General features: G+C 41.2%; 1 non-coding gene across 1 annotated transcript; it reads right to left on the minus strand.

Annotated features, from left to right (window-relative positions):
• Window positions 1-265: 265 nt before the first annotated feature.
• On the minus strand, window positions 266-385 carry LOC138141010 (5S ribosomal RNA). Its single transcript, XR_011162913.1, has one exon. It is a non-coding gene; the product is annotated as a 5S ribosomal RNA (ribosomal RNA).
• Window positions 386-10548: the final 10163 nt, after the last annotated feature.

The following is a 10548-nucleotide window of genomic DNA, read 5'->3' on the forward strand; positions in this document are numbered from 1 at the left end:
AATGAACCGGTCACCCGTCCAAGTGCTGACCGCTGCCCGCGTGGCTTACCTTCGGTGATCGAACGACAACCTTTACCGTTTGACGAGTTTTTATTCTGCAATTGTTTACAATTAATCGACAAAAAAAATTGTTTTCTTAATTATCTAGTACTTAAAGCTATGAATCTACATTATACGGGTCTGTGCATGTTTCCGAATACCTGCACGAAAAACAAATCGGTTCGGTGGTTGCTATGGATTTCAAAAAAAAACAAAAAGTGTTGGGGGGCAACGGCACGCGGTGTTCCCAAGCGGTCACCCATCCAAGTACTGACCGCGCCCGACGTTGCTTAACTTCGGTGATCGGACGAGAACCGGTGCTTTTCAACGTGGTATGGCCGTTGCCGTGGTGTTTAGGTGTGATCGTTGGTGTAAAATATATTGCTTTTAACATTCCGATGCACGAATATGAACATCAAAACGCGATGCGTTTCGTTTCCGTATGCACTTACCCTCTGACGACCGACGTCGGACCGAACTAACGGGAAATCCCACAACAACCACCACGTCACGCTCTAACGACAAGAGAGACTACTAGACGGACTGGCGATCTCCCGCGTCGCACATTTTTCGACCGCCGGCGGCGGTGGAAAATCCAGAATTTCACCCCACCTACCGCGCTGCTTGCTCCGACGACGACGAGATTCCCACATTTGGATCGACCGAAATATGTAAGTAATATCAGGAAGTTCCGATTTTCGAGAGGAGACCTGTGTTTCTATTTACCTATCTATAATAATTATCGTTATAATCATCATATCATTATTATTATTATTAACATTATTATTTATTACCATTATTATTATTATTATTATTATTTATCGTCCCTCGGATTCGGCGATCTTCGAAAATCCAAGTTGGACCGTTAGACATTCGAACGCGGTGTGCGTGGCTGACGAGTTGTTATTTTTGGCGTTTTTTCTTCGATCTTCACCCCGACTTCGGACGACGCAGGTCGGACACGAAATTACGAAGAGAGAAAGACGGAAGAAAGGAAGAAAACCTGAAGATCCGTCGAAGAAAATATCGGAAAACTCGTAGGTGCGGCATCGGTCGGACGATGAAGACCGTCTCCTTTCGGATGATCCTCTCGACGGACTTTCGGCCGTCCCGAAGGGTCCGGACGGCAACGGGACCCGTCGTCGACTCGTCCCGTTTCAACTTCCGCCGAAAACGATCGACCTGAACGTCGGAGAGGCGGTTCGCGGCATCCTGTTGTCGGAATTGCCTCGGTTCGAACACCAGGTCCTTTCTGTGCTTCAACCGTTTCGGAAGCGTTTGGCGACGCGAAGATGTCGTAAAATCGAGAAGGTGGCGCGGTATTCCGGGAAGAGATGGACCAATATTTCGGCGAACGAAATATGGATTCCCGGAATCGACGCGTCTACCCCGCACCGCCGACGTAAACCGTCGGTCCCGAATCGAAACCGTGACGACCCGGATTTAGGGCTGGTGGTTGGAGGGGCGTGTACCTGATTCGAAACCCACCGACGTTCCGAGACGAACTTCGCTATCTCCAGGGAAACTTCGGAAACCGAGTTCGGCCAGCTTGATCACACGGTGGCGATGGTGATCGAGGAAAGAGGACGATGCCATCACGCGGGCAACGATTCCGAGGCCTGCAATTTCTTCGACGGCGGACGCGGTGCGCGTTCAGTCTTCCGTCCGCAGTGGCGACTATTTTATAAAGACTTAGAAAATTTTTTTGTTCAATTCTCGTTCACGAGGTGCTCGAAGTGTACGTGTGTGAGCAAGTGTTTTTTCAATAATTATTATTAACTTTTAACGTTTTAACGTGAAAGATGGCCGACGTCGAAAATCAAACAGCATCATCGGTCACCACCGGTTCCGCTGCCACCCCTCAATCCCACGCGAAGAAAGAGAAAAAAGCGAAAAATCCCAGGGCGAAACCGTCCCATCCTCCGACATCCGAGATGGTAAACAACGCCATCAAGGGACTCAAGGAACGCGGAGGATCGTCTCTTCAGGCCATCAAGAAGTTCGTCGCCGCAAATTACAAAGTCGACGCCGAAAAGGTCGCCCCTTTCATCAAGAAATATCTGAAAGGCGCCGTGGCGTCGGGATCTCTGGTTCAGACGAAAGGTAAGGGCGCGTCGGGTTCGTTCAAGCTCGCCTCGTCCACCTCCGGTGGTGCCAAAGTCGCCTCCGCCTCCGACAAGAGGAAACCCGCTTCGTCCGCCGCATCCAAGACGAAAAAATCATCCGCCAAACGTACCGCCGTCGCGACGACTTCCGACAAGGCTTCCTCGAAGACAGCCAAAAAACAAGCCTCCCCCAAAGCGAAGAAGACTGCTGCCGAAAAGAAGAGCGCCGTCGCTGCCTCCGCCGCCGCAGCGAAAGCCAAGAAATCGGCCGCCTCCTCGGCAGAAAAGAAAACTAGAGCCGCCCCGAAACCCCGATCGCCTTCCAAAGCGAAGAAATCTAACAAGGCTGGTCCGACTAAAAAACCCAAAGCACCCAAACCCAAGACAGCCAAAGCCATTCCTGTCAAGGTGAAAAAGGCCGCTTCGCCGAAGAGGAAAAAGTGAGAAACGTGGATGGATACTCGACTCATGTTCGTTCGGCTGTGCCTCGTTCCGACGTCATCATCGTACTACCGGCAACGGGGCACGCACAAATGGCCCTTTTCAGGGCCACACGATAATCTACGACGAAAAAAAGAAATAAAACTATCCTTACGGCGAAACCAAATAAAATAGATAGCATCAGCTGGCAGGTAGGTGATGACAGGATGCAATAAAATTTTACGAACGACCGCAACCCAACCCGAATCGAGAGGACCGACCGATTATTGACATTTTTATTTTATTCATTTCCGGTTGAAGGGCGATATATTTTTTTTTTTGCCTGTAAAGTTTGAGGTTCTGAAAAGAACCGATTTTTTTGTTATAAAATTCGTGTTTCGTGTTGTTCTTCCGAAACACGATGTGGAAAAATTTAAGCGCGTTCACCCCGAATACGTCTGGCAAGTTGGATGTCCTTTGGCATGATGGTTACACGTTTGGCGTGGATGGCGCACAAATTCGTGTCCTCGAACAGACCGACCAAGTAAGCTTCGCTCGCTTCCTGGAGGGCCATCACGGCGGAGCTTTGGAAGCGCAAATCGGTTTTGAAATCCTGAGCGATCTCCCTCACCAAACGTTGAAAGGGAAGCTTGCGGATGAGCAACTCGGTACTTTTCTGGTAACGACGGATCTCACGCAGAGCCACGGTACCAGGTCTGTAACGGTGGGGCTTCTTGACGCCGCCAGTGGCGGGAGCGCTTTTCCTGGCCGCTTTGGTAGCCAGTTGTTTCCTGGGGGCTTTTCCTCCGGTGGACTTGCGTGCGGTCTGCTTGGTCCTGGCCATTTCGAATGAAACGAATGAAAAACAAAACTGACAATTATTAAAATCGACTCTGACGATCGTTAGACGTGCACGCGTCGAAAGGTAAACGGGTACTAAAAATTCCGCCATATTAAATTGTACTTTTATACGTGAACAAAGTCAACGGCTGACTTCGTCGATTGGTCGATGGTGAACCGTTGAATCTATATAAGGCTCCGTTAGTTGAAATTTTGCGGTAGTTGACTTCCTAGGGACGAGGTGTGCAGGTATTTTGTGTCAGTTGAAATAATCTGAAAAGATGACCGGTCGCGGTAAAGGAGGCAAAGGATTGGGAAAAGGAGGAGCGAAGCGTCATCGCAAAGTCCTGCGTGACAACATCCAGGGCATCACGAAACCCGCTATCAGAAGATTGGCTCGTCGTGGCGGCGTGAAACGTATTTCCGGTTTGATCTACGAAGAAACTCGCGGAGTCCTGAAAGTGTTCTTGGAAAATGTCATCCGAGATGCCGTCACCTACACGGAACACGCCAAACGTAAAACCGTGACAGCGATGGACGTCGTCTACGCTTTGAAACGTCAAGGACGCACCCTCTACGGTTTCGGAGGTTAATTTCCTGGCGCTCTTCACCGTTCGAGAAAACCAGAATAAAATACGAAATACAAAATCGGTTCTTTTCAGAACCACAAAATAAAAATAAGAGGAAAAAAAAGAAACATGATGTTCTTTCGAGAAACAACGGACAATTATTACTAACTGACTACCTGATAAATGTACCAAGATCGTAAACACCCCTTGCTTTCCTTTTGGCATTGCAGTCGTAAATGATAATAATACAAAAAGAAAAGATGCATCGGTCATTTTACGAAAAAAAAAAGCTATAGTGGCCCTGAGAAGGGCCGATATTTTGAGTTTTCGCCACGGAGATGGATCGATCGTTCGTTTAAGGTTTCTTCTCGGTTTTTTTGGGTAAAAGTACGGCCTGAATGTTGGGTAAGACACCGCCTTGGGCGATCGTAACTCCGGACAGGAGTTTGTTCAATTCCTCGTCGTTTCTGATGGCCAGCTGCAGATGACGCGGTATAATACGTGTCTTCTTGTTGTCACGGGCAGCGTTTCCTGCCAATTCTAGAACTTCGGCGGCTAAGTACTCCATGACGGCGGCCAAATAGACGGGAGCTCCTGCACCGACGCGTTCCGCGTAATTTCCTTTTCTGAGAAGACGATGTATCCTACCCACCGGAAACTGGAGACCGGCACGGCTCGAACGGGATTTCGCTTTTCCCTTCACTTTACCTCCTTTACCGCGACCTGACATTTTAAGTTCGTTCGTTAGACACCACGAGAAGTAATAAAACTGACGGACGGGACTCGTCGATTGTAAAAGCTGGTAGCTGTGCTTCGAATTTATAGCCTCCGTGATAGGAGAATAGGACGTGACGATTGGTGGGAGCCCGTTTTCAGGTGGGGTTCTGGTGAACACACTACCTATCAGAAAGGTGGTGGTGCAAAGTTAACGCACGCACACGAGTCAGAGCAGTTCGCGAGTTTGTTGAATCGAATTGAATTGAAAAATGCCGCCGAAGACAAGTGGTAAGGCAGCCAAGAAGGCCGGGAAAGCTCAGAAGAACATTTCCAAGAGCGACAAAAAAAAGAAGCGCAGGAGGAAGGAGAGCTATGCCATCTACATCTACAAGGTGTTGAAACAAGTCCATCCCGACACCGGTATCTCTAGTAAGGCTATGAGCATAATGAACAGTTTCGTGAACGACATCTTCGAACGTATCGCCGCTGAAGCTTCCGTCTGGCACACTACAACAAACGTTCGACGATCACCAGCAGAGAAATTCAAACTGCCGTGCGTCTGTTGTTGCCCGGTGAGTTGGCCAAGCACGCCGTCTCCGAAGGTACCAAAGCCGTCACCAAGTACACCAGTTCGAAATAGATGTTTTTCGTTTTCGACACATTTATAAACGGTTCTTTTCAGAACCACAAAAACTCTCGAACAAAAAAGAAAAAGACGTGAAACAGCGATTTTTAATTAACTTTTATTATGTCATTATTATTATTATTAGGTTTCATGCATTATCGGTATTTTGCACCCATGCCTATCCAACTTGTAGTTATGTGGTTATTGTATTCGAAATAATTTAGTTGATTGAGGTTATGTTATGAATAAATTTCTATTTTGCCAGAATACAACTCTTCGGAAGAAGAAATCAAATAAACAATCGTACATCTGCTGAACAACCTAGTTGATGGTTGATGGATTTGCATTACCCAGCATATAGCCTAAATGTTCATCTTTAGTGAAATTAAAATTACTTAGCTTTTTTAAGAAAGAAAAAATTAGAACGAATTCTCATCGAAAAAACCGCGATTCCTACAAATGATACAGATGGTTTTGTAGTCGCGTATGTTATTGAATACAATGAGCCGACATTTTTCCGACTCTTTGTTTCATCGAAAACGTTGTTGACATTAGCAAGGAACGTTAAGGATTCCCTGAAACAGACAATTTCACTGTTTTGGAATAGCAGTATGTGCAAATGAGAGGACAGAAGACTTTGAAAAAAGGAGTGAACAAAACTGTACTTTAGTACAGAATGTTATGTTTATTTTAATTTCAATTGTTCCTGTTTTAATGAGATTTTTTATGTTCCTAAATCATTTTCTATTTTTTTTTTCATTAGAGAAGAGTTATTGTCGAGTTATTATCTCTACCTAGCATAAAAATTAAAATACTTTGCAACATTACGTTATTATACATTGCATATCTGACATAAAATACTTGCAAAAATTACTTAGCTAATTAATATTACGCATGACAACTCACATTATTTACTTTGCAAAACATTATAGAATACATAACAGATAATTGTGACCCTGTGTATTGTTCATTGGAATTAAAATAAAAAAAACGTGATTTCGTCAATCGCCGTTATTTGCGACTTCAGGCAACTGTCGCTAAGAGCTATTTTTGTTTCTCCGTTCAATTTCCCGATAAAATCGTCGACTTAGTTATTAACTAAGTTCTTCAGTTAGGTGGTATCAACAATACCACAATAGCCATGTTGCCGGAGTTTTTTGATAAAAGACTTGCTAGTTGGAATACAGAAAATATTTACCAAACACCTATTCACGATAATAAACCGGGGCACTATTGTGGGTTTTCGGTTGGTTTTATATTATATTAGGTACTCACCCTTCGTAAGTGTCTCCACGAAAAAACGTCACTTTCACACTAACCACCTTTCGTTTTAACTCTCGCGACGATAACTGAAATGTTGACGCGCGCCGGACAGATTCACGGACATACAACCACCCACCCACCCCGCGCCCCGGTTTCCGTCTGGACTGGTTCTGTCGTCCGAGTGAGTGCCAAAAATTAGCGTTCGTCTATTAAATGATTGTCGGATGATGATTATTGACGGACACTTTTATCGCACCCGATCACACTTTAGTTACTACCTACGTTTAGTATCGACGACGCATCGTTTCGATTATTGAAATTCGAATTGAATTTTTTTTTTTCTAGTTTTCGACGTAGATTCGCGTGACACAAATATTATGAGCCTTTTTGGATCGATTTCGTGTGCATCACGCCATTTCTACGGGCGAACGTGAATGTGTGATGTTGACGTGATGGAAGCAACGTTTAGGCAATCCGCATTACGTATTACTATCAATTATATTTTAAACGAATGAAAACTTCAATTCAGAAGTGTGATAATCCCGATCCATTCAAGTTTTGTTAATTTTAGATTAAAAATGCGTGAGTATTGTACTATTGCTAACGATGCCAAAACATCGCATATTCAATGTAAAAAGAACAAGAGCAACGGGCCATTAAGTTAATTTAAAAATAACTCGTACCGGATAAGTCGAATACGTATCCAGGGAAAATTTATTAATTTTAAAATTGACCGGCGGAAACAGGTTCTCGCCTCCCACCACTTTTGTGTAGCGGCCGCCAAATCAATTTTGTTTTTATATAATTGATTCAAAAAATTGAAATTCACGCATAGTTATCTGTGCCTGAAGTGGGTCATTTTCATTGCATTGTTAGTAAGATCGAAACCATAGAAACCATACAAAACGCATACGACTATTTCTGTTTTTCATTTCACGCACTGTTTTTTATTAGTTACCTAGCAACATGGTCACTGCATTGAAACTTCAGAGTTCCTTCAAAAATTTGAATTTTTAATTTCAATTTTTTGAATCAATGATTTAATATAAAAATAACTATTGTGGAAAACAGCAAAAAATAAAATAATACCACTAATTGGCGGCTGGTCAGGATAGACCTAACGTTCGAAATTTAGAAAAATATTTTTTTTATTTTAATACTGTTACTTTTCTAATGAAGTGCGAAATAAGTTGTGCCCCATAGCTATCTTTTTTATTTTTCACTACGACAATTACAAAGTGTTGATATTCACAACTTTTCGTGAGCACTTCGATAGAAATGAACAAGAACGCAGGAAAATTCCACACCGAATATTAATATTCTGTCTTGGCCCATGTTTACTTTTATCTACCGCAAAACAAAATGTTCGGATTTGTCAGGGGTATTCTGATTTAAAAAAAGAAGAACATTTGACGAATATTTTAAGTCTCAAACGTTTGGAAAATAATGCAACAACAATTCATAGACTACAAAAAAGCCTATGATTCAGTACCACATTCATGGTTAATTAAAATTCTTAAAATTTATAAAATTAATATTAAATTAAATCACCTTCTTTATATGGATGACATAAAACTTAACAATAACTGAAAATCAATCAATATGTCGTGGTCATTACGAAAATTTAGAATATATAACTAAAGAAGGAGAAATCATTAAAAATTTAAATAAAGGAGAATTTTATAAATATTTAGGTATTAATCAATCAAATCAAATTAAATCTATTCTTTTGGTGTTATAAAATGGTCCAAAACTAATTTAAAGAATATAAATATTCAAACTAGAGTTCTCTTTACAAAATTTTGTAAACATCACCCCAAATCTGCTGTTGAAAGATTTAATTTACCACGCGAAAATGGTGGTAGGGGTTTTTCAAATCTAGAAATTCTACAACACAATCAAATTGCTTCACTAAAAAATTATTTTCTCAATAGAGCTCGTGATATGACACTATAGCAAATATAAAACAAAAGTCTTTACATGGGAGATATTTTAAAGAGCTGAGGGTTTTATATTTGCAATACAAGATCTTGCACCGTTTTGGCTCACAGCGAATATAAAAAACGTCATGATATATTCGCAAAAATTATACACATGAATTTAGCAGTTAAATTCAATTTATTAAAGGATACACAACCACATTACATTTATAAACCAGAAAGTTGTTTAGAAAATGACAATTACAAATTATATTTTGATCGCACAGTTTTAACTGACATTCACATTCAGCATAACAGACCAGACATTATTATTTTAAATAAACAACAAAAGCAAGCATATCTTTTAGATATAGCTGTTCCAAATTCACACAATATAACACAGACATATAATACAAAAATTAATAAATATATTATTATAATTTCAGCAACAGGAATAGTACCGCAATCTCTTTTTAAAAATTTAAAAATTTTGGACTTAGAGAACACATAAAACACAAAAAAGTCAAAATGTGGAGGCGAGACGCCGGTAATTATGTTGATAAGCACTGCACTACTGCCGCCGGGTGGAGGTGGGATACGAAAAGAAGATGCTCTCACTGCTCTCACTCACAATAAGTTCGGAAAAACCGAATTTTATTATCGTATTTAATTGACGTCACAGTTACTTTGGCGAAACAGGAGCTCGCTTTTCGAAGGCATGATGAAAAAGACAGACGAATCAATTTGATATATAAAACCTAACAGGAACGGCTGGTCCATGAGGTCATTTGGGTAATGACCCCCTAAAAAATAAAGGTTTTACCCAACACCAGCCGCGACTGCAATGTACACAAGACTATGACTGCTACATATTATGTTATTTCAACAAATCAGGAAGTACAATAATTTTGAAAAGTAAGTGCAATGTATACTTCTAAATCTATCTAAATTTATTAATATGTAATTTTTTTCAAAACTATCGATCTTTCTTTGAAACATTTTCAATTCACAATTCACTGTTGGAAGCGCTGTACTTTTTAGTATAAATACGTATACGAAAAATTAAAATAATAGTTGAATTAACACATCGTTAAATGTTACGAGGAACATAGTTTTTTGGATTACACAGCAAAATCTTGGAATTTCAGTCCGATATTACTCCATTGAGTCTTTGGACTCACAAATAAATACCTCGAAAAGCCGACAAACATCTGTCTAGAACTTTTCTAGTAACCAGAGGGTATCGTAAACGACCCGTGTTTAGACCTCTTTCGTGAAAGTGACCGACCGCCGCGCCGCTCGATTTCGTCATAAATCTCAGCCGTACCCCCCACGATAATTGACAAGTCTGTCATACAGCCCTACCATTTAAAACCTTTATTCTCTTCGTTTTAAAAAATAGTTTCGCATGGTTTTTCTCTCTTCTCGTTTTACGATGGTCCAGTGACTAATAAATGAGTGTTGTGTTATGAGTTTGTTCGAGCTCAAAAAAACGTGGTTCGAAATTGTTTAACGTTTAACGAATGGTAAGTTATTCTAGTTTTTATGTTGGTCTTAACTGTTAGGGGTCCAAGAATACAACATTGTCTGTCCATTATAACATAGAACTGATATGTTGAATTCAGATCTCTAATTATTTAAAAACCAAAAAAATAAAGCAGCAGTCAAAGTGGCATGTACGCGTAACCTAATATATATTTTTTTTACATTAAAAGATCGCCGTCTTCCTCGTCGCACTTACGACATTTTGCATATGTTATCTTTGTTAAACTCACGGAAGGAATATAATGAACCGGTCACCGTCCAAGTGCTGACCGCTGCCCGCGTGGCTTACCTTCGGTGATCGAACGACAACCTTTACCGTTTGACGAGTTTTTATTCTGCAATTGTTTACAATTAATCGACAAAAAAAAATTGTTTTCTTAATTATCCTAGTACTAAAGCTATGAATCTACATTATACGGGTCTGTGCATGTTTCCGAATACCTGCACGAAAAACAAATCGGTTCGGTGGTTGCTATGGATTTCAAAAAAAAACAAAAAGTGTTGGG

Source organism: Tenebrio molitor, unplaced genomic scaffold (assembly GCF_963966145.1).
Source record: "Tenebrio molitor unplaced genomic scaffold, icTenMoli1.1 SCAFFOLD_779, whole genome shotgun sequence".
Lineage (NCBI taxonomy): Eukaryota > Metazoa > Arthropoda > Insecta > Coleoptera > Tenebrionidae > Tenebrio > Tenebrio molitor.